Source organism: Ictidomys tridecemlineatus, chromosome 15 (genome assembly GCF_052094955.1).
Source record: "Ictidomys tridecemlineatus isolate mIctTri1 chromosome 15, mIctTri1.hap1, whole genome shotgun sequence".
Taxonomy (NCBI): domain Eukaryota; kingdom Metazoa; phylum Chordata; class Mammalia; order Rodentia; family Sciuridae; genus Ictidomys; species Ictidomys tridecemlineatus.
This window is the reverse complement of record NC_135491.1, coordinates 27,419,956-27,445,254: the sequence shown is the minus strand read 5'-3', so window position 1 is coordinate 27,445,254 and position 25,299 is coordinate 27,419,956.

Below are 25,299 nucleotides of genomic sequence, written 5' to 3'. Positions count from 1 at the left end.
CAGAAGAAAAATTAACACCTTCCTTTTCAGACACTGGATGAAAGAGGCCACAAATAGGTCAGAATATTAGCTCAAAGCTAATTGTTGGAGTCTTTTCAGTTTATGTTTATGGATGGAAAAACTGCACAATATCAATACCTTCTACCTCCTCAGGCTTAGCCTATTTTCTCACTTGTCAATCAAGTGGATGTGCCTGGGAACCTCGAAATCCTCCAGGCTGAGCCTGCCTGCCCACCTACACAGACATGGCTGGTCCTGCTGGTCCAGAGAAGCCATACTCTTGCAGAAACATCAACTCCAGAGCAGTTGGAGAGCCACCATAAAGGCAGGACAAAGTGTCACTACTATGTCCACCTGCACGTGAGCCTTTCTGCCCTAGGCTGTGCACTCAGCCAGGTCAGCCTGTGGGAGACAGAATGGAAATAAAAAAACACCTCTGACCTGGGAGAGTGTGCTATCTGTTGGGGACCCAGGGGACAGTCCTAGGGAAATGACTTTCAGACAGTAACGGCAAAAGAACAGAAGATCTAGGAGCCCAGAGCCAGACTTCCTGGGTTCAAACCCTGTGTCTTCGTGTTAATGGTGACACCTTGGGGAGTGGCATGCCTTCTCTGTCCCTAAAACCTCCTGGGGTAGTTACAAGGACTAGAAAGCAGAATGTGTAAAATATTTGGAACACTCTTGATTTAAATGTTCTTATTCAAACTAACCATGCTGCATCACTGTCCCGCCACACCTTCCCATGCAGGGGAACGAGGTCCAACCTCCCCTCACATAGCCTGAACACCCACCTTACCTCTGTCCACAGCCTCAGTTTCCCCCACTCTCCTCCTTGCTCACTCAGCCTGTCACACCAGCCTTCTTGCTGCTCAGATGCAGGGAACTTCCTCCTGCCTTGCTCCTCTGCTTTTCTGTCTTCCACCCAGAACACTGTCCCCAGCCCCTGCCCTCTCTCCATTCTCTTGACATAAGCCTTAACCTTATTAACCAACGCCCACCTGACCACTTTATCTGAAATAAGAATGAACCATCCTTGCCGTCTCTCCTCCTGCCTTGCTTTATCTTTTTTATAGAATACCTCTTCCTGGAATTACATCATCTATTTGTTTTGTACTGTTCGCTATAGTATCCCCAGAGCTCAGAAGAATAGAAGTGAAGGTTTGCTGATGAACAAAGGATGTACAGGAACTCAACAAGCATTACCTGCCTCCATGAGTATGGCAGGTGTCTGGGGTGTCCTGCCTCCCCTGGCCCAGCCCATTTCTGCTTTCAGCCACAGCTGGGTGGAGGGTCCCACAACAGCCTCCACTCACTGTAGCTGGCTTCCTCTCATCTCGAGCACTCACAGGATTTTCTCCAAAGCTCTAGGATTACACCAGTCCTGAACCCACGTATTGTCCCTGAGTGTGAGGTCGATGTCCCCAGGGGAAAACCACAACCCACAGAGGAAGGAGCTGCTGTTGCTCAGTCTATCCAGACTTCAGGAAGACAACCATAGACATTTTGTGGGCTTCTTGGGAAGTCCTGATAGAATCCAGGCCTCAGTGCAAATGGCAGGGATCCCAAAACCACATCTTCATCGTGTCTTTTCCTCATTCTCTTTCTCGCTCACCCCAGCCTCTCTCATCGGCTCCCTGTGATCACCTCCTAAATAAAGGACCACCCCCAAGTCCTTGGAAAACACTGAGTGCTGAATCTAAAAGCCACCTGGAGCCGGAGGAGGTGTCCAGAGCATGACCAGGCTGTGCTAGGTGAGCAGAGAGGCCTCCTGGAGGAAGCAAACTCTTAATTTCTTTTCTGAAGAGAGGGGTCTGGAATGGGAAATCAGAAGAACCCTCTGGGGGTAGGGGTTTTTGTGTAATGCACAGCCTAGTTATGCCAGGACAGTGGGGTCGGTTGCAGAGAGGCCAAAGAAAGTATCCAAAGACAGCGTGGCAGACATATGGCTTATCAGGGAAAGCTTACCAGAGAGCCATGATTGCTCCAAGAGTAGTTTAGTGATGACAGGCTGACTGATGGCACTTTGATCCCTCACCGTGTTTTGTCCAGTGGTGGCCAGCTGGACAGAGGACACTTTGTATTTTCACAGTGCCCTCAGTCCTACACCTGTCCTCACACAGGAGTTTTATATGTTAGGTGGCAGAAGCCGTGACATCATCAGCTAGCTGGCTTAGTTTTGCTTGTATGGCCAGCGTCCCAAGGAGCAGCTGTCCTGGTGTACATGCAAGAAAGTAGCTTTCCACAGATAATACTAACTTGTCTCAGTTCCCAGTGTGCATGACACCAAGCCAGTGTCTTTCAAGACAATACACATCTACACTCTCCAGTCCAGACTTGCTCTCATTGTTCCTTACCCTGGTGAGGTTTGAGGCAACAGAAAGGACACATCCAGGGACATGATGTCTTGCGGTCCCCTTTGCTTTGGGAATGATACAAGTTTTCAGCTCCCAAAACAGCCCAGAAGCTGAGTCCACACCGACAAGGTTTTGCCCTGGTAAGATGGTGACTGTGGCTGCTGGTCTTCCTGCTTTCCATCCTCAGCCCTTCCTCAGAGAGACAGGATTTATAAGAATGTTTTTGCCTTCCTAATGAAAATTTAGCCTTTCAAGTCTTATTAACTCTAATGGGGAAAAAATACCTCCATTTCTTCTTTTTCTGGAGGTAAAGCAATAATATTAAATGATCCAATTTACCCATTTCTAATACCACTCTGGTCACTAATGAAGATGCATCTGCAGCATAATGCGTGGTTCACACACAGGGCACCACTACTCGGATGAACAGCATGCAGATGGCTTCGTGCAGCAAGAAAACGTCTCCCGCAAATTAAATTTTTGTGAATCAGATATTGCTCTCCTCTGGACTCACATGATTGTTTAAGAATCATAGTTTCTATCTGGAGGGCCTTGGCAGAAGTTTCCCCCATGTTCCACCTCTCCTCACAGCCAGGTGGCTGATGGGCCATCATGAGAGACAAGGGAGATCTCCTTTGTGAGGGAGAATGTATGGGCTCTGGGCAATAAGAATTCTTAGTACTGTGTAAATAATTGCTAACTGTAATAGTAATTAGAAATATGCTACCTGCTTTGCTGGTGGTATCTCATCTCCACCGTTCTTTGAGGTAAGCAATGCTATTATTGTCATTTTTTTCTAACTGGGAAGCCTAAGGCTAAGAACATTGCCTAGGGTCATGCAGCCAGACAATCTGAATGTGTCACAGGAACTGCATGCACCCGTGCATATCCCATTTACAATTGGGAACTAAAGGAGTTTGTTGTTTATTTTATACTTTATGCTCATTAATTCATTCACCTAATGACATTTGAACAACTATGAAGTGCCAGGTGCCGCACAAGCCTGGACAATAATTCTTACCTTTGACTCACAGTCTTTGGGTGCCACTTTATGTATTTCTACCTTATTTCATAGTAACCTTATCCCCCCACTCTGCCGATGAAGAAACTGAGGTGGTGAAATGTTTAGTTCACAAGTCAAGTCACATAGTTGACAGCTGAGTAGCAGGCTTGGAACTCAGACAGGTAGACCTCAGAGTTCCCTTCCACACCTGGATGCTGTACCACCTCCCAAAGAGGAATGGGGACACAATTAAACCTGAATAAAGAAAATGCAGCATATATACCCAATGGAATATTATTCAGCCATAAAGAAGTATGAAATTATTGCATTTCCTGGTAAATACATGAAACTGGAGACTATCATGCTAAGTGAAATAAGCCAATCCCAAAAAACCATGCTAACACACAATAAACCGGAGGGAGGGAAGAACAGAAGTTCATTGGATTAGACAAAAGGGAATGAAGGGAAGGGAGGAGGATGGGAATAGGAAAGATAGTAGAATGAATCAGACATAACTTTCTAATTTGTTCATATATGAATACATGACCAGTGAAACTCCACATCATGTACAATCACATGAATGGGATCCTAAATAATTATACTTCATGTATGTATGTCAAAATATACTCTACTGTTATGTATATCTAAAAAGAACAAATAATTTTTTTTAATTTCAAACCTGAGTCCTCTGATTACAAAACCCATTTTTGCTACTATGTCACACAAGATTCACATTTAACATTTGCTTATACAGATGGATACACTAGTGGGTGCATTAGTAGATATTCAGGGCATATTAAAATGGTAACCCCAGTTTATTTTTTTTTTGGATGTTGTTGTTGAAGTCTTCTATCTGGTTTAGTGCCTATCACAAATGAGAATTATGATCCATGTTCTCCTGTGGGGCCAGGGCTTATTATAATTATTAGCATCTATTTATTATTTAAGCTAGTGGGTTTCATTGTAAGATTTCCCACATATGGATACAACAGGCTTTGATCATACCCACTCTCCCTATGGCCCTGTCTTAGCCCCTCCTCTCCTCTCCCTGGTCCCCTTCTCCTTCCCTGATGGCCCCCTATACTTTCATGTCATATTTACACCACCCCCACACACAGATTCCACATGAGAGAAAGCATTCAAGATTTGTCTTTCTGAGTCTGGCTTATTTCATTTAACAGGATGTCCATCCCATACATTTTCCTGCAAATGACATGATTTTATTCTTCATTATGGCTGAATAATACTTCTGTGTGCATATTTACTACAACTTCGTTATCCCTTCATCCATTGATAATGATGGCATCTAGGCTGATTTCATCACTTGGATGCTGTGAATAGTGCCATAGTAAACAAGGGTATACAGGTATCTCTTTTGTATGCTGACTTTAATTCCTTCTGCTTTATTCCCAGGAGTGGGATAGCTGGATTGTAGGGTTGTTCTATTTTTGGTGTTTGGTTTCCATAGTGGCTATACTAATTTACAAGCCCACCAACAGTGTACACAGCTTACTTTTTTTCTCTCTACATCCTCACCAGCATTTTTATTTTTATTTTGTTTTCTTGGTAATAGTCATTTTGACCGGGGTGAGATAAAGTATCAATGTAGTTTTGACTTGCATTTTCCTGATGGCTAACGATGTGGAGCATTTTTTCCTATATTTATTGGCCATTTGTCCTTCTTTTGAGGAGTATCTGTTCAGCTCATTTGCTCATTTATTGATTGGATTACTTGTTCCTTTGGTGTTGACTTCTTTGGGTTCTTTATGTATTCTAGATATTAATCCTCTGTCTAATGAGTAGCTGGCAATGATTTTCTCCCTTTCTGTAGATTGTCTTCACTCTGCCAATTGCTTCCTTTGCTTTTTAATTTGATGCCATTCCATTTGTCAATTCTTGCTATTATTTCTTGAGCTATTGGAGTCCTATTCAGGAAATAGTTACCTGTACCAGTATCTTGAACTGCCTCCCCGTCCACAGAGATGGCTATGAAGAATGAGCTGCAGTTTCAAAGTTTCAGTTCTTTGATTCATTTTGAGTTGATTTTTGCACAGGGTGAGAGAAAGGGATCTAGTTTCAATCTTCTATAGGTGGAAAGACATTGTCTGCTCTCCAACATGTTTCTGACTGAAGGTGCTTGGATTCATCCCTAGGTTCTGTGCTCTATTCCATAGATGACCCCATGTTCTTTATGAACCTTTTGTTCCATTCTCCCTGGAGGCATGCTGTATTAAAGTGAAAATAATGGTTTCAACAGATGTCTGGGGAGAAAAAAAAACTAATCCACATCAGAGAGAGATGCAAACCCAAACTTTGACCTGTTGAGGAGTGAATCTATATCCCAAGAACAAGGCATGAGAAATGAGGTGGTTCATTGAACTCAAGCCCTGTGCACTTGACCTTGCTTTGGATAAATCTTGTCCTACAAGCTATCAACTGCCTTGGTCGTCCGAGTTTTGTTGGCAGGTCTGCACATATTCCTCTCTGATTCAGAATCTATTGTAAACTCCAAGTGAGCTCCATTTCAAATGCTAAGACGTGAGGTGAACAAATCAAAGATGAAAAATTCATCTCCAAATATATTTATTTGTCATGATCCATAAGTCTGGTGTTGAAGGGAAACAGTTCTCTAAAAAGAAAGCTACCCATCATGATGTGAGTTGTCAGGAGGCTAACTCAGCAGCAGAAGAGACACAGGATTTTCTGCATATTAAATGCGCAATCAAAGAGCCATCTGCCCCAGATGATAATGATGGAAATTGACAGACAATTCCATTAAGTATAATCTTCAAATTGAGACTTTCAGGAACAGCATGCAAGAAGAGGGTATGTTAAAGATTTATTATGCTTATGAACTATTTTAGTACAATTATTCAAAACAGACTGAGAGTAAATTATTTTCTAAAATGTACTTGAAATGAGTGTGTACATTTAGGCTTTTAAAGTGTATGCATTTATTAAAGAACTCCCAACATCCTGGCATTTTATCTGGCAGGCAATTTGTGTTTTAAAATGTCAGCACAGTATTTCTTTGTTTAGGGATATTTTTTAAGCATTTCTTTAAGAAATGGAAAACAAAACATGACTGGTAATTTTGTAAAATTACATCTGGAAGGACATTGAACTTGGAGATATGTTCTACTCGCTTTATAAGCAGAGCTATATGAAGCAGTGGAGGCCCTTGGTGTATTTGAAATCTTGATGGGAAATAAGACAGATGGGTACTCATATCTTCATAAACGATTGATAATGCCCTAATCTCAGGCTTTAGCCACACTTTTGTGCCATAATTCAGGCTAAAATTCACTCTTTTTCAATCTGTCCTCCCAGAAGTCCTTTGTTTCTGCAGAGAGATCCGCACATCTCCCATTACCACTTTTGCTCCCTGACTTTGATCTTGTAGGACTTCAGAGTAATGCAGCCTATTTTTCCCTACTTCTGAAGAGCCAGCCCTAAAGCCTTTGGATTTAATATGTACAATTGTGCTATTGAATCTGGTCCATGTGCATGCCCTCCCTTCTGAAAGCCTGTCCCTTTTCTTAGGGGAGACTGGGACCAGGGCGGGGGAGAAAGGGCTGTGTGCTGTTTCTGCTCTTTCAGCCAAAAACACTCAGGAGAATCTTGTGCCATCCCATCCACAGCTCCTGCACTGTCAAGGAAAGGAGAACCGCTCTCAGGAAGAGGCCTTTCTGCAAAACTTTGGGGGGGGGGCCTTCTCACTGGCTCTAAAAGAAACTGTCCTATCATCAAATATCAGCTTCACCAGGAGAATGAAGAGGAAAAGTAAATTAGAGGCAGTTGTATCACAGAGACGGATATGAAGAATGAGCTGGATTATTAATTTTTTTGTTTAATATTTAACAAACCAAGGCTCTCCCCTTGCCAAAACTGCTCCCCAGGTGTGAGTCTGGCCCAGATGGAATGGGAGGTTTCTTTTCCCCACTGCACCATCTGATTTTTATTGTTTTCTTTGCAATCCTTGAAATGGCCATGCACTCCAAATTGACTCTCTTCTCTGTCAATCCCAGTATACCAAAACTCGGCCTGTCCTTCACTCTGCCCTTGAATTAAGTGCATTCCCAGCCGTTGAAATAGTTCAAAGCACTTCCCACGGAGTTAGCAAGACTCCTGATGACTTCAGATGCAGGGAAGTGACACAGGCTTGTGACCAAATCAGAGAAAGCTAATGGACACAATGCAGAATTCAATTGTGGAAATTGAGGCCCAGAAAAAAAAAAAGCAACTGAACCAAGGTCAAAAGGTCACCATGCAGTAGTTCTGAGGTCAGTTGGCGTGAGGTGAGAACGTGAGCTCTGGGGTCAGGCTACCAAGGTTTCAAGACTGGCTCTGTTACTTGCTAGCTGGGTGTCCTCTTGGAGTCTCAGTTTTCCCACCTACAAAGTGGAAATAGTAATTGATATCTGCTGTGAGAATTCTGTGGGATAATATGAAATATGGAAATTTAAAAAAAAAACATTTGTAGGGTTTAAGAAAAGAAAACCTTTTTTCTCTATCCTCTCAGATTGTATCAACTGGGGTCATGCATATCAAACCTACAAAAGACAGAATAACAGGAGACTAGGCTTACAAATTATATTCCTATTATTATTTTAATGTTTATATGTACTTAGGGTCTCACAGAAAGAAATAAATGAAAATAAAGAAGGGAAAACCCAAAGAATTCATTAGGCCTGAGAGCTTCCATCCCATTCTAACAAAAAGTAATAAATTTGTGGAGAACTGACAAGACATAAGGAAAGTGTTTAGGCTTTTAGCGGAGGTAAGTTGCAGAGAGTTAAATAATACAGGAGAAATTAATGGAAGACAAAGGTTATTTCAGTAAGGTTCAAATAGGTACCACCTCTAATGCTACAGTCATCTCATCCCCAGGCGGGAGAGAGGAACGGCAGCTCCCTTCTACAAAGGGAAATTTATGACCTTGGCAGGCGGAAGGAGGGCAGTAGAGGGCTTTTCTTTCTCCTGCTGTTTCTCATTTCTCTTCTGCTCAAAATAATCCTCATGCCATATTTTGGGGCATATTTTGGGCAGCACGCTCCGGTCCCCTTCAGGGTTAATGATCACGCTAACTGATTAATCACAGAGCGGCTATCCACTGTCTAAAAAATTCTCTTTACCCAAACGCTGCTACTACAGAACTCAATTTTCCCTTTTGCCCCCATGGGATTTAGAGATATTGTATCTCTAAAATTTTTATTCCCCCTATTTAAATTTGAGAACAAATACAAGTGCCGCTGCCTTCCCTTCTTCCCTGAGTACTCTTGGAGACATCAAACGGGGGATTTTCTTTTGCCCTTGGTGAGTTGACACATAAATAAGGAAAGGGAGGCGAGGGGTCAAAGAAAGGGAGGGGAGGGGTCAAATAAGAAATGAAAAAGGAAAAGAACTTGAAAGGAAAGACATCAGGAGCAAGGGGGGGGGGTCCATATGATCAAGCATCCCTATCCAGACAGAACTTTAAAACACCATTGAATGCAACCCTGCTCGTTACATCTGGGGAGACAGGCACAGGAGGGACAGGCATGGGGACAGAGACAGGTTATGAGCCCAGGATCCTGTTTTCCAAACTGCCTTTCTCTCTGTCCAGAACGTTCTTCATTCTGATCCACCCTCCCACACACCCTCTTGCTAGTTAATGTCCGGTGATTTGGAAATCTGGACTCACACATTTCTTCCTCCGTGTTCCCTGACCTATATGCTTCCAGGTTCCCCTGAGCGCTCTCTCGGAGCACCTGCCAGAGTCTGGCTTCCCACCTCCTCATCCTCCACCGAGGCCCAGGCCACAGCATCTGCACCCCAGAACACAAGAGTCAGCCCAGCAGGGCAAACAGAGCATGTGTTCCCATACGTGGGAAGCTTTTCATTCTAGCAAAGAAGCGTCTTCATACGACTCATTCATAAAGCAACGGACAGAAATAGTTTCCATTCATGCATCTTTCAATAGCAAGATTCATTAAAGGGAATTCTGTTAATTGGGATGTTCACTCCTGCGGAGTCAATGTGGCGTCCTCTCTTTAGTGGGCTCCCTCTTTCAAAGCACGTGCCAGAGAGGACAGAACTAATAAGCAAATTCCATGAATGGTTCTTGCTCTTTATTTTTTTTTTTAACACTTGCTCTTATCACCCCAGACATACTTTATGTGGAACAAATTGATTAAAACATAAAACGAGGATTCACTTTCTGTTAGGCTCCGTGGTGTGCAGTTATTGGGATGTAAAAAGATCCAAGTGGCTTAACTAAATCCCAAAAAAAATCCATCTCACACTGTCTTATCTTCAGCTCTAAAGTTTAAGCTCCTTGCTGAGAAGGGTGAAGAAAGAGAACTGACATTTATTGAGTTCCTACCATATGCCAAATACTAGGAGAAGCAACTTTCATCACCAAGGAATGGGGGGGAGACTGAAAAGAAAATAATAATGACAAACAACTATCTGTTGTTGTGGATTTTGCATTCCAAGAGGAGACAGACAGGAGGCAAATGCTTATATCACATAATGTCAGATAGGAATTATGGCTGGGAAGAGAAACACAATAGGCTAAAGAGGGGATGGGGATGTGGCTCAAGCGGTAACGTGCTCGCCTGGCATGCATGGGGCGCAGGGTTCGATCCTTGGCATCACATAAAAAATAAAGACGTTGTGTCCACCGAAAACTAAAAAATAAATAAATCAAAATAGGCTAAAGAAATAGGAGCAATGGGAAAGCCAGACATGGTGGCCCATATCTGTAATCCCAGTGACTTGAGAGGCTGAGACAGGAGGATCACAAATTTGAGGCCAGCCTCAGCAAGTTACTAAGACCCTGTCTCAAAATAAAATATTAAAAGGGGGATGGGGATGTAGCTCAGTGGTTAAGCACCCAGTGGTTCCATCCCTAGTACCAAAAACAAAAAGAAAGAACAAAGGAAGGAAGGAAGGAAGGAAGGAAGGAAGGAAGGAAGGAAGGAAGGAAGGAAGGAAGGAAGGAAGAAGGGAGATATTTTAGGCTAGAGAACAGGAAAGGAGGAAAGGGTTCTCTAGGGGTGGCCCCGGAACAGTGCCTGAATGATGTGCAAAAAGGCTTGTCACTGGGAGGAAATGTCCTCATCAGAGGAAGTAGCTAGTACATAGGCCCTGGTGGGGGAAGGTTTGGGGGTGGAAGAAGAAGCCAGCATATTGGGAGTACAAGACAGAGGTAACAGAGATAGGCAAGCGCCAGCCCATGGGGCCATGCTATGAATGCTTCCAAATTTTGTAACAGCTGTCTGGAAGGTTTGAGTAAATCTGATTTACTTTGTAATTGATTGCATCTCACTTCATCTTCAAACGTTCCTTACAGATGAGCAGCACTAATCCTACTTTCCAGATGTAGGGATCAGGCATTGGAGATATTAAGCGTCTTGCCCACATTGTGGAGTTTGTACTTGGCAGCTTTGTGACTCCAACTCAAGAGGTGCTAAATCCAGATGCCCCAATTTTTACACCAATCCATGCCATCCGAGGACAGGAACTGGGCCATGCATGATCCTGAAAGACCATCACAGTAGCCAGCCCGTGGCTGCTGCCTGGTGGCCGTTTTGTAAATGAATACATACACAGAAGCTCAACTCTGACAAATCCCTGGGGTGTATTGCGCATTTGGGTCATAGAGGAGGCAGAAATGGAGAGCAAAAAGATATTTTTAAATATTTAAATATTCTTATTAGTTTTTGATGGATATTTATTTATTTATTTATTTATGGTGCTGAGAATTGAACCCAGTGCCTCACACATGCTAGGCAAGCACTCTACCACTGAGCCACACCCCCAGCTCAGCAAAAGGAAAATGGAATCAAAAATCAAAAATTAAAATGGAAAAGAGGATTCAGATATGTTGAACTGTGTTCTGTTTGGAGTATCCTTGCTGGAAGAGACATGATTATTTTCTGGCATTTCAATTTTGACCCCATTTTATATTTTAAATTAGACCTTCTACAGAGACATCTGCGTGCCTGAACACACATCGACTCTGAAACAACCAGTGTGCTCTTCAGTCCCAGGGTCTATTTGGAAATCTCATTCATTAAAATTGAACTGAGTTTTGAGTTTCCTAATGGCTATTCACGCACATGCATCATGTCCAGATAAGTAAACTACAAAAGGATCTTGACTTGCCAGGGAGCAAGACTGAACACATCCTCATACAACCTGAAATCATGGAAGGGCACCAAAGGAAACAAACTGGAAGTTCTCAGGAGCTTCTAGCTGTATCCGGCCCTAGTCTGGGGTGCAGCATGGAGCCTTCTCCAATGAATAACATGGAAGGACCAAATGGCAATTAGAGGAGGTGACAGAGGAGCGTGCCAGGCTAGGAGCTTTAGAGGGGTGCTGGGAGACCTGAAGGAGGCTAGTGTGACCCGGGCGCAGTAGTGAAAGGACAGTGGGTAGGAGGCGGGGACTTTCAGGGGATGTCCTGGGAATCTCCCATGACACCCCCAGACACCCACCAACACTCCCGGGCAACAGGAGTGTTGGCTCAGCCTCCAGAGCCAACATCACAACAAACAAGTGAAAACAGACTCAGGAAAGCGTAAAAGCTCCCCGGGGTGTCTAGACACACAGTTCTGGAATCCTGCCAGGTGACATTCTAATCCTGCCAAGAAAGCCATTAGCATCACCTCCCCCGGGGAGAGGAACTCCAGGTGAGGCTGGAGGTGAACCTGGCCGGGAGAAGAGCCGCTTACATCCTGGGGCTCTGGGAACCTCTGAAATGAGAAGCAGTCATTAGCACAGCGAGCTGCCCTCATCCCTCCTTCCCCATAATAACACAGTCAACCAGAGGACGGAAAATCACCCTGATGTCTCTCTATCTCCAAATTGCACTTTAGAGACAGGCTGTGGGAGGCAGACAGCCCCCGAGTGAAAAGCTCCCCACTAGTCTTGCCAGCCAAGGACTCATAAATAACCCTGAAATACACAGTCTGACAGCAGCTTTGCTCTGTGGCTGGTAGCTTCTGCCCTCAGAAGGACCATGAATCGCAGGGCCTGACAAATGGCATCAGGAAAGTGGTGTCTGCCCAGTGGGTCGAGGACCTGCAAATTAACCCCAGGATGGTGCCGGCTCAGGCCAAGTCTAACCTCCAAGAAAGGAGCAGGTCTGGAGGAGAGGCCTCCCCAGCATCCAAGAATCAACCTCAGCCCACCAAGGCCAGAGAAGAGCCATCCAGCCTCCGAGGGAGCTCTGTGATTCACAGGATCCAAGAAGGCAAATGAGATTTTTCTTTTTTCAAGTGGTGATTGAAAATGCTCATTAGGAGCGAGAATGTGCAGTGTTAAGTGAGCCCAATTGAAAGGTGCGAAATGTTCATAGTCTGCATTTTTCTTTTCTCAGTCAAAAAACACTCTGAGATTTGCCAAAGCACTTTTGCAATCATTTGTAAATTGGTCTGCCAGGGCGTCTATGAGAATGTTAAATGACGAGAAGAAGAAATCAATATCTCATCGCTGACGCGGGGGTGGGCATCCATGTGAAAAACAAGATCCGAAGCACCGATGGAAGGATGCAAAGATGTCGATCTCCTGGGATGAAAAAATAGTTAAGCAAAAGGTGACAGATTCCCTGCTAGAAAGACTGATCTAAATAACTAATGCAAGTAAATCAGCATAAGGCAGCTATAGATGTGGGGGCTTGTTGTAAAATTCAGATCTTATCAGGGACTACTGATAAGAATTACATCAAATGAGATTATCAAGATTAAATTAGTTCACTCTTCAACAATAGTTGCAAAAAAATTTTTTTTAATATTTTTATTTGTTCTCATTACATAATACATTATGATACATGACAGCAGAATGTATTTTGACACATCATCCATAAAGGGAGTTTAACTTCTCTTTCGTCTGGTTGTACATGATGTAAAGCTATATAGTCATGTAATCATGTATGTACATAAGGTAATAATGTCCAATTCATTCTACTATCATTCCTACCCCTTCCTTTGACCCCTCCCCTCCCTTCACTTCCTTCTGTCTAGTCCAAAATACCTCCGTTCTTCACCTCCTGTTGTGAATTAGCATATCAGAGAAAACATTTGGCCTTTGGTTCTTTGGAATTGATTTATTTTGCTTAGCATAATATTCTCCAGTTCCATCCATTTACTGGCAAATGCTATAATTTTATTCTTCTTTAAGCCTGAGTAATATTCCATTGTGTATATATATCACAGTTTCTTTATCCATTCACCTGTTGAAGGTTGATTCAACAGGTTGATTCCATAGTTTAGCTATTGTGACTTGAGGCACTGTAAACATTGATGTGTAGTATGCTGATTTATACCTTTGGGTATAAACCTAGGAGTGGGATGACTGAGTCAAGCAAAAAATTTTGATGTGAGCAATAAAGAACATATTTGTGACATGAATAATGCAGAAAACACATAAAAATTTTTGGAAATGGGACATTTGTAGAGTTTAGTACAAAACCTGTTATTCTAGGAGAGGCACCACGTATGAGGGTAGGCACCTGCTATATGGAGCCAATAACTGTTAGCAATTATCAGGTATGGACTGTGCGTGTGCCAGTTATGTTGTGAATAGTTTTGTTTTATTATTGTTGTTTGTGCATTCACTCAAAGATCCCTCAAAGTATGAAGATGATAATTTTGTAGATGTGGTAACTGTGGCCCAGAGAGATTAACTATCTTCTCCAAAGTCACACAGAAAATCAGAGATGGGATTCCAGTTTCAGTTTCAGAGTTCTTGTTATTTGATTCTACTTTTATAACTGTCAATCAGTTTGGCCTGGAAGAAAGGGAATTTGGGGGTGGGATGACTTAACTGATGTTTCCACTAGAACAAGAAAGAAATAGCTGGAGAGCTTTACCTCAGCAAACTCTTTTTCTGGGGAGACAGAAAACGGCCATCGCTTGGGGAATCCCACCACCAGGGCCATCTTTTTCCATTTCAGAGGCTTCAAGATTTTGACTGGAACTTCCAAGAGAATCCTGGATTTTCTCGAAATACAGTTATATTTAGCTAAGTAAACAAATTGGATAGCAAGGGAAAGAACAATCCGTTTCACATGTTTTTCTCAAGAAAAGGAAATTCAGCTAAGGAGTCATTCGAAATATTTTAAAATAATTACACAGCAGCAAGCCCCAAAGCCAAAACATTCTTTTCAGGGTGTTCTGACGTGTTTTGCGTTTCTACCTCTCAGAATCACAAATCAACCATCCTCTTCTCTGTTAGAGAAGCGCAAACACTCCTCATTCTTATGGCCCATCCCTCTTAGCAAGTGAAGTATTCCCTGAAGTATTTTTCTCAAACATTGCAAAAACCAGCCATCGGGTCCTTAAGAATAAAACAGGACTCCCCCTCCCGCCCGCACCCCACCCCCCTGCTTTTTGGCTTGGAGTCTTATACCAGCCACGTATTTCTTTTCCCTTCTGTATAAATACATGAGTAGAAATCTCCTTCCCGATAACAAATAGATCATTTCTTCTTATTTCACTGGAGAAGAAAGTTCTGGAGTAATTGTTGATACAACTCAAGCCAAATGATTCCACCAGTAGATGCCAGCGGTCCTATTCTCTGTGTCCTTAATGGACATGTGGCGCTCTCTCTCTCTCTCTCTCTCTCTCTCTCTCTCTCTCTCCTCCTTTGTTATCCAAACCTGCTGGCAGAGGATGAGGGTATTAAGTCTGTTAATTGGGTTTGGATGCCACCGTCCTCATATGTTGTGAGCCAGTGGAGGAGGGTAACTTGGCTGGAGGAAAGGGTCTCCACAGGGGAAGGAGGATTAGATGGTTTTATAGAAAGGCAGTGAAAGAGAGCTCGCTGCTCCAGGGGGCCAGGTGTGAGGGGACGGGTGGTGGCACTGAGAAGGCAGGCCTGCCAGCCCCGGTGACCTGGCTCAGGGGGCTCCAGCCCTGGGCCTCGTGAAATCAGGGCACACTCCCCGCTCCTCGGAGTCTTTCTCTTCCACTTCTCTTCAGTTTCCTTAGTCATTCAGCAAACCTTTCCCCCCTCCCTCTGCCCCTTCCCGTCTCCGTCTCCTCTGTCTCTGTCTCCTTCTCTCCCCTCTCCCTTTTGTCACGAATGTCTCCTAGGATGCACTCCATTTGGCTGGCATTTCCCCCCCAGGGAATTGATGTGCAATCTTTTGTTCTTTGAAGCTGTTTTTGTTTCCAAGAGACAAAATACCTACTTTGTGTCATGTTCTCTTGTGTGTGACTAATGATTACAGAACAGTTATGAGCTGTACATTTGTATTCTTAGAAAGCTTAAATTAGTACCATTTTTAATATAACAATTGCATTAGCATGCAATGTTTGCACTTAAATCATAACTTGTGAAAGCAAATTAAAGGGCTTAAATTATAGATGTCCATTGACCACTAAACCATTAAAAAACAGACACGAGTAATTCTCATTGCAAAACACTGCACTATTTTTGTTGCCTGTGAGATTCGAAGATGGCTTCCTCTGCCTTCTTTTTTAAAAAAGATCTTTATTTTATTTATTTATTTTTATGTGATGCTGAGGATCAAACCCAGTGCCTTGCACGTGCTAAACGAGTGCTCTAACACTGAGCCACAACCCCAGCCACCCCCTCACCCTGCCCCCACTTCATCTACCTTCTAAGAACAAGAAATATCTGGATGGACAGAAACAGCAAATATCAAGGCCGATCATCTCACTTGATCCCATTTCTGATACATAATCTAATTAGGAAAAAAGACAATATATAAATGACACACATTTGGTAAAACATAGCATTACTTTCTATATTGATTCTCTTGACATTTTGATAAACCAATTAATATTAGTGTGTTAGCTTTCTGTCACTGTGACATAATACCCATGATGATCAACATAAAAAGAGGAAAGGTTTACTATGGCTTACACTTTCAGAGGTTTTAGTCCATAGTTGCTTTTGGACTTACGGTGAGGCAGTATCTCATGACAAGAGCACATAGAAGAGGAAACTGCTTACCTCTGATGTCTGGGAAACAAAGAGAGAGAGAGAGGAAGGGCTGGGGCTTCAGTGTTCCCTTCAAGGAAACCTCCCCAGTAATCTAACTTCCCTCTGCTAGGCCTCACCTCTTAACAGTTCTCCCACGTCCCCATAGCACCGTAGGCTGATGACCAAATCTTTTCACACTTGGGCCTTTGCCACACTTATCCAAACATAGTACACTTATCTAAACCATAGTAATTGATCATAAAATAAATGGATTTTAAAACTATATACTTTTCTGAGCATGTTAGTATGCATCTACAGGTACAGCTGCTGGGGATGTTGAGACAAAAGGATCACTTAAATCCAAGAGTTCAAGGCTAGCGTGGGCAGCATAGCAAGACTCCATCTCAAAAAGAAAGAGAGAGAGAGAGAGAGAGAGAGAGAGAGAGAGAGAGAGAGAAAAGAAGGAAAGAATGGGTGGATATTGGATTGGTCCATCAATAAGTGGTAAGTGGAGGGCTAGATGATGGATAGAGGAAGGGATGATGGATAGATGGGTTGATGGAAGGTGGATATGAGCAGACTCTTGCAGTCAGATCATCTGAGCAACATCATCAATAGGTTTGCTCATTTCCAATTCAACTAGGACCTGCTCTGTGCAAGGGCATAAAGATGGTGGATGTTTTGCAACAGAGACATAGAAGATGTGGCCCATGCCCTCAAAAAAAGTCTCAATCTCATTAGGAAATTAGACAATATATAAATAACATATGTGGTGAAATATAAAATTATATGGCAGAGACTGTTCCGAGAAAAGGCATTCCAAGGAAGGAATGGAACACTCAGAGGAGAGCTTGCCGGGGAGACCTGACTCAAGAAGAGTTTAAAGAACAGATTAGGTTGGATGAGTGGGGAGAAGAAGCTGTTTCCCGAAAGTAAAAACTGACATGGTGGCACCAAGCTCTTTCTCTCCTACCAGTGGCTCTCCATTGTTCTACAGCTTTCAGCAGGAGGCGCTGTGGCTTCGTGTTTCCTTTAACTGTACACCAGCCCCTAGCACAGAGTCTTGCACAAATGAGCAGCTCAATTAATACAAAGTGGATGAAAAAGTGGAATAATGAATGAAGAGTTAGACCCAAAGTCCCCGTGTGTGGTCTCTCCTTGGGATTCTTGGCATAAAATGACGTTCAACCAGATCTTTACATAGATCACACCAGACTAGATTTTTTTTTTCTTAGATAAAAGAGCCCTGAGAGTGAGTTTATTGTATGGATTAGTAATAGGATGATGAAATAGAACCTATGCTTTGGCAATAATGAAGACAAAATCAGTTTCTTTGCACTTTCCAACCGGAATCCTTTCATATTTGAAATGAAAAGAACAGGGCCAAGGGGGAGAAATGGAACCATGCTTTGACACAATCTAAATTAAATAGCTTCACTCTCAGCTTTTTGGAAAAAAAAAAAATCAAACCTAATAATATTTTGCCCACGGATTGTTCTTCAAGAGGATAATAACAAATCACTCCGCTGGCTTTAGCCTTGCAACCAGCAACGTGCAGTAATTTAATTAGTTGATGTGCCCATGTCAGCGATTTAGAGACTGCAATTGACTAGTCTGTGAAGTCAGAGGAAGCTCGACTGCGAAGAAGTGTGACAGCCTGGAAGGTGACTTGTCTCAGGCAATGGTGACAGGATAATGGGGGCAGAGGAAAAATGTTGTATGTAGTCTCTGTGAAGATCTTGGCTGCCTCGGGGCCTTTGAATTTGGTGCCCTCTCTATTTTGAAGGCCCTGCCCTTAGTTGGCCAGCCTCCCCTTATCTCCTCACTTCCCCCAGGAGACCTGCCCAAATGTCATCCCTGGAGAATGTTCCAGATCATTCTAGCCACTTTACTATCCCCTCTCCCATCATGATCTCTTTTACTCTATATCCCTTTCTCTGTTTTTATTTTCTCTAGTAGCACTTATTATCAAATGAAATGCATTGTTATTTGTCACTTCCTGGAAAACTAGAGGGGGTAGGCATCTGATCACTTGTCTGTCACATTGGCTATCGCTCAGGGCTACCACAGTGCCTGGCACAGAAGGCCCTCAATATTTCTTTAACGAATGAGGGAATTCATTTATTGGGGTTTTGTTTTGCATATTTAAACCTCCTTAAAGAGCTAAGCCGAAAGCAAGAGCTACAGTAAGACTTGAAGTTAACCTTTATTGAATACCTCCCGTGTGAGGCCATCTATTAATTACCTTACATTCGTCAATTCGTGAAATTCTCACAAGAATATGAAGTAAATAGTATTATTGTCCCTTTTGTACGTGGGCAAACTAGTGAAGTCAGCCTACTCCCTGATGCAGAAGGATTCCATACAAGGGGGAACTATATTTAGGATCATCCTCTTGGAAGCCTTTGATGAAAGTAAAGAATCAACTTGAGTGAGATGATGATGATGATGATGATGGTGGTGGTGGTGGTGGTGATGGTGGTGTGATGGTGATAATGATGAGGGTGAGGGTGATGATGAGATGATGATAGTGATGGTGGTGGTGGTGATGATGATGGTGCTGGTGGTGATGATGGTGATAAGCTGACATACAAAGTATTTAGCATGGGGTGGGGTCTGTTCTAAGTGCATTACCTGTGTTAATTCATTCAGTCTTCATCACAGATTTGTAAGGTGGATACTGATAATATCTTCATTTTACAGAAAAAGGAAGATGAGCCAGAGAGAAGTTAAATAAGTTATTCAATATCTTGTAGCTGGGCTGAGGATGTGGCTCAAGAGGTAGCGCGCTCGCCTGGCATGCGTTCGGCCTGGGTTCGATCCTCAGCACCACATACAAACGAAGATGTTGTGTCCGCTGAAAACTAGAAAATAAATATTGAAAATTTCTCTCTCTCTCTCTCTCTCTCTCTCTCTCTCTCTCTCTCTCTCTCTCTCTTTAAAAAAAAATATCTTGTAGCTATTCAGTATCAAAGTTTACCTCCAGGGTCATATATAAATCCCACTAAAGAAAAAAGGGTGGGGGAGAAGGAAGGGAGGAAGGGAGGAAGGGAGGAAGGGAGAGAGGGAGGAAGGGAGGGAGGGAGGGAGGGAGGGAGGAAGGGAGGGAGGGAGGAATTGAAAGCCTGAACAACAGATGGGTATTGGGGCTGGGGTTGTGGCTCAGTGGTAAAGCATTTGCCTCACAGGTGTGAGGCACCGGGCTCAATTCTCAGCATCGCATATAAATAAATGAATAAAATAAAATTCCATCAACAACTTAAAAATTATTTTTTTAAAAAAGAGAGAGATGGGGATTGGAATCCACACCAGCCTCACAGGTCAGAAGCAAGACCTGTCATCAGGCTGGGCTACAAAGGATGCAAAGATAAGAGATTTACTTTTTCCTGAACAAGCTGACACAATATTTACAGAAAACTGCTCTTACCAGAGGGGATTTTTATATCTAATAATCACTAGATAAGTGAAAAAAATTCATGCTCCACAGAATTAAAAACACTCTCCTGGGGGTGGGGGATGGAACAAGCAGTCTCTAAAATTAAAAAAAAAAAAAAAGGACATGCTGGATAATCATTATGCTAAATAATGTACATGGAAAAACAAACAAACAAAAATGTCATCTAGTCCCTTGCATTTAGCTAAAGAAATTTTTTTGTTGAACGAGGTTCTTTTCCTTGCATCTAAGCTATTTCTTTTTCCACTTGAACTGCCTCAAAAAGAGTGAGTCAAAAAGAAAAGTTGCTGGGAATGGAATTCAATAATATTTAGGGAGAAGTGAAATTAAATATTATTTGATGCCTCAGTTCCTGGTTGGCAACACAGAAGTTGCAGGCAGGGGACTCGCTTGCCTAAGCTTCGGGAAGCATGCTTAATGGGTTGTGAATACTCTATGTACTCACATCCATGTGCACAATGTGAGTGAAGAGCTGGGATAGAAGGGAAATAACCAAAAAAAAAAAAAATTCTTCCAAGTCCTCTTTTATTGTTTTGCAGCAGAATAACCAACATAAAACATAAAAAACAAATATTCAACTGTGCAAGAAGAGCTAGTACTTAAGAACAAATGGGAGGCATGGCTCTTCTGTTTTAAATATATACTTAAATACAACTCGGGTCCTGCCCACTTGTGGACTCTAGGTCTGGGTAGTGGAGCTCCCTCACCGGTGGACCTGTAATAATGTTATTTTTAACGTCTCTCTCCAGTAATTAATACATGGAATTGAGGTGCCCACTATTAAACATGATCACAGTAAGCCTCTTTTCTAGAGCCTTCCCCAGCTCTCTATAGATATGATCTGACCTAGACAAAGATGATTGGGATTTCTGGAAGGTCAATGTTCAGAGCAGTTAAGTATTCTGCAGGGGTCTCTTGGTCCCCGTGGCCATGGAGGGCAACAATGTGGTGAGATGACTTTCTTCAGCTTGTAGAACAGGTCCACCGGGAAGGCTCCCCCAAGCCTCTGAGGACGCTGGACTCTCATCCTTGATGAAAGCTTCACCCCTCTCTTCTTTGAAAATCTTCCCCCCCATGTTTGTCACAGCTGGTGTGCTTGATGTCACCTCCTTTTCAATATTATCCACAGTCACACAGTGAGAGAGGGGTAGGAGAAGACACCAGTGACCACGTACCATTTGGCTTACCTTACAGGCCAAAGTCGGCTTCCCTGTAGATGATGATTCCCTGCACAGAGACCCGGATTCCCAGATAAAGAGCTTGGACGCTGTTGGACTCAGGGATCATCACCAGACAGTCTCCCAGTCTACCCCACTGGAAGTCTATTTCCCAGCATCAGTGGTCAGTAGACTTCTGGCTAACCCACAGGGTAGACCAAGGAGAGGGAGGTGGATCTAGCTGCACCTTGGAGGTCAGGATGCTGTCAAAATCCCTCCAGAACATGACCCAGCTAGAACACTCCTCAGTATTTCTCCTAAAGAATAACAGTCATTAAACCAGAGTGAGACATGCATACCCATGTTTATAGCAACACAATTCACAATAGCCAAACTATGGAAGCAGCCTAAATGTCCATCAGTGGATGAATGGAAAAAGAAAGTGTGGTATATATGTACACAATAGAGCTTTATTCAGCCATAAAGAATAATGAAATGGGAGGGGGGGCTGGGGTTGTGGCTCAGCGGTAGAGCGCTCGCCTAGCACAATGGAAGGCCCTGGGTTCAATCCTCAGCACCACATAAAAATAAATAAATAAAATAAAGATATTGTGTTGACTACAACTAAAAAAAATTTTAAAAAAAAGAATAATGAAATGAGTTCATTTGCAGTAAAATGAATGGGACTTGAGAACTAGAATCTTAATAATTTAAATACTTACTATTTGTTGAGCACTTTCAATGAGCCCAGAACTATACAAAGTGCTTTCTGATTATTCTATCATTTAGATTCTCATAAGACCATGAAAGAACTGAAGGAATTAGGACTCCAAAGGTGACAGGGATTTGCTCCAGCCTCGTAATTAATAAAGAGTGTGTCTGGGATGTGAACTGTGGCAGATCTCACTCCAGAACCGGTGTCCTTGGTCACCCTTACTGTAGGGGTTAAGAATCCTTTTGGAGTAGCTTTGGCTCAAGAAAGAGCTGGATTCAAGTGCCGCCCCTACATCTTACAGAATGAGGCCAGTTAAGAAGTGATTCCTCCAAATGAAGAGGTGGAAGAGAAGAGGGAATGGTGGGAGAAAGAACAGGCCTATCCCAACAGCCGTTGTTCACTCATGACAGGGATTTATTAACACTGTCACTTGTCTCCTCACAGTCTTCTCTGAGATGAGGGGAGATTCACGGGTAGTCAGTGGACACCAGATGTGACGGCATCCTGAGAGTCCTGCAAATTAGGAAGAATTGTTTCCTAGATTGAAGACCCGAGAGACAAGCCACATGCTCTTCAATGATATCCAAGGCCTCTCTGCACTGGGAAGAGTGATTTGTCTCCTGCCTTCTTGAGTGTCATCAGAGACATAACGTTGGCAAAGACTGGAATGGGAAATGCCAGGCAGGTCAAATCAACCACAAGGTCTTTCTCTCAATCCCCTGTTTGGATGGAGTCCAGCATACTGTCTTAAATTGGAAACCCCCAGAAACAAATCCTGAGACAATGATTACAGTATAAGTTGCTTATTTAGAAGATGATTCCAGGAAAACTAGAGAGAAAAGAGCCCATACAGAGAGTATTCCTGAGCAGCTTTCACTGTGGGTGAAAGATCGAACAAAGCTTGTGGAGCAAATGCCCATTTATTGAGGGAGAGTTCTGTATATTTATAGAGCCAGGGGTGGTTTGACAGTTAGCATGGGGTGCTTTTTGATTGGAGGGTAAGGATCAGGTGAGCCAGCAGGGCTAGTCTGATTGGTGGGTAGGATCAGGTGAGCCAGCAGGGCTCTGATTGGTGGGTAAGGATCATGTGAGCCAGCAGGGCTCACCATTGGACGGCTCTTCTTGGGGGATGGGGAAGTTAGTCTTTGGAGCAGGGGCCCAAAGAAGTTAGTCTTTGGGCGACTCCAAACAGTGGGCAACTTCGTTTTTGCTGAGGACCTTTGTCTTAGCCTTCGCCTAGAGTCAAGACATTCATCCCACCAACCTCCATTCATCTCTCTTTGAGAGCCGTTTCCAGGGGCAACTCCCAACATTTCTGCCCATTTATGGGTGGGCTGAGAATGCTCAGGGGGCCAGAGAAAGCACCAGGGGAAAGAAGTACAGGTGAGTGGGCTGGGGTTGTGGCTCAGTGGCAGAGCGCTTGCCTAGCATGCATGAGGCACTGGGTTCGATCCCCAGAACCACGTAAAAATAAACAAATAAAATGAAAGTATTGTGTCCATCTACAACTAAAAAAGAAGAAGAAGAAGTATAGGTGAGTGCAGGCTGAAGCCATCAGGCTGATGTGTACAGGAAGTGACTGTGCCCAGAGGAGGTGGGTCAGGCACCAACAATGTCTCCTTATCCATTAGAAACTGCAGCAGCTGCTTAGCTCTAACCAATTTGTTGGCTCTGCAAGAATGCGGATCCAGTGCTCAAGAAAAACTACAAAACCAAATCTGTTTGGAAATCTCTACATTTTCAAATACGTTGGTGACAAATTAAAAAGTTTGAAAACTGTGCGGGCTAAACAAAGCTCATGTGCTGGCCCTGGTTTGTAGCTTCTGTTATCACAGTACCAATGTCACTGGGTGGTTTGGTAAAGCCCTTGTTCCTTTCTTCAAGGGATTCTTCCACCTGTCAATTCACAAGCCTTTTTTCACATCTTGGGGAAAGCTCATTTTCTGAGAGGTGCTACTGCAATAGATGGCATTTCAGGATTATCCTGAGAGGCAGAATTCAAAATGAAAGGCTTTGTTGAAGGTCTCATGGCAGATACAGAGTTCTGCCACTTTCTTCATCTTTTGCACCAAGACAATGAGTAGTTTTGTGACATTAGTTACCACCTCCTACAGGGGGGAGTCCTCAGCAGAGGTAGCTGACTTCTCAGGAGGTTTTGGAGGGTCTGGTTTCCCTTGTCTCTTCCCCCCCCCACCCCACCATACAGAGGTGGAAATATCTCATGGGTAGATGGCAGCTCTTAGTTGATAGTTCTCTAATAACTCACACCAGAGAATTCTGTTCTCACGGCCTTTCAAAAGCATTCTAAAAAGAAGGGTTTAACAGTAGCCATGTGAACAATAAAAATCACTGTGGCGATAAAAGTTATCTCCACTTTCAACTTCCAGAGAGGCCAGGGTCAGGGAATGAGAACCAGACTTGTTCATTCATTCATTCAACAGATAATTACTATTGTCGGCTGTATGCTGAAGAAGCCTTCAAGTGGAAACTCATTTATCACTTATCTACCTCTTCAGCCTCTCCCAGGTGGGGAGGGACAATTGCATCTTCTGATCACAGGAGGAAGTGGTTAGGCGACATCTCCATTGTTTACCCAGAAGTTCAACCTGACAAGACAACTTTCTCAGTGGTTAGAGAGAAAGGTCTCCCAGCCAGGGAGAGTCACTGTTTCACAGCAAAGTAAGGCATTTTACCTTAAACATTAGTGTTGTGGGGCTGGGGTTGTAGCTCAGTGGTAGTGTTTGCCTAGCATATATCACTGGGTTTGATTCTCAGCACTACATAAAAATAAATAAATAAAATAAAGGTATTGTGTCCAAATATAACTAAAAAATTTTTTTTAAATTAGTATTGTGTTAATAAAAATAGTTTTGAAGCGTAAAAAATTAGTATTATGAGATCAATCAAAGCCTATGTTTGGATGTTTCTTACAAAGGTACACTCAACAAATATCCATGCTGTTCAAAGATATGAGGCCCAGAAAGGGTTATCTCAGCCACCCTTCATTTTACCAGTGGGAAAATTGAAATCCAAAAAGAGAAAGTGGCTTGTTAGAGGTTACCCAGCTAAGAAGCAGAAGGGAAATCTAGGCCTTAGTCCAAAGCACTCTCCACAACAAATCACAAAATGACCTTTCATAGGAGTGCTCTAGTTCATTGACTACATTCCAGCTGAGCACCTTTAGATGCATGATCCTTGGGTAAGTGCTTGGAACAAGTGCTTTCTTCAGACAAGCTTCCCACGTGCTTGGGAGTGATCTGGCTCAGGAGTTCTGAACGGGGCCTGGGGAACCTACGTAATATGGCAAGTGCCCGTGGATTGTTCAGGGAGCCAGGTGAGCTTGTGAAATACAAGCCTGAGTGGGAAGTAGTTCTTAAACAAAGCTGAGCATAACAATCCCTGAGCACACGTGCCCAGACTTTGCCTCCAGTGATATTTTATAATCATTTTACTATGTTTACTAAAGATTTCCTGGGTGAGCCTGATGCAGGCCATGTGCTTGGGAACTCCTGACATCATTGTTAAGATCACTGCTACAGATGCCAGGACATAGCTGGGTTTCACTCCCAACTCCCCAATTTCTAGTTGTGTGGCCTGGGGAAAAGTCACTCATCTCCTTCAAAGCACAGAGGATAATGTTAGTACAAGCTACCCAAGAAGGCTGTTGTGGGGAATCT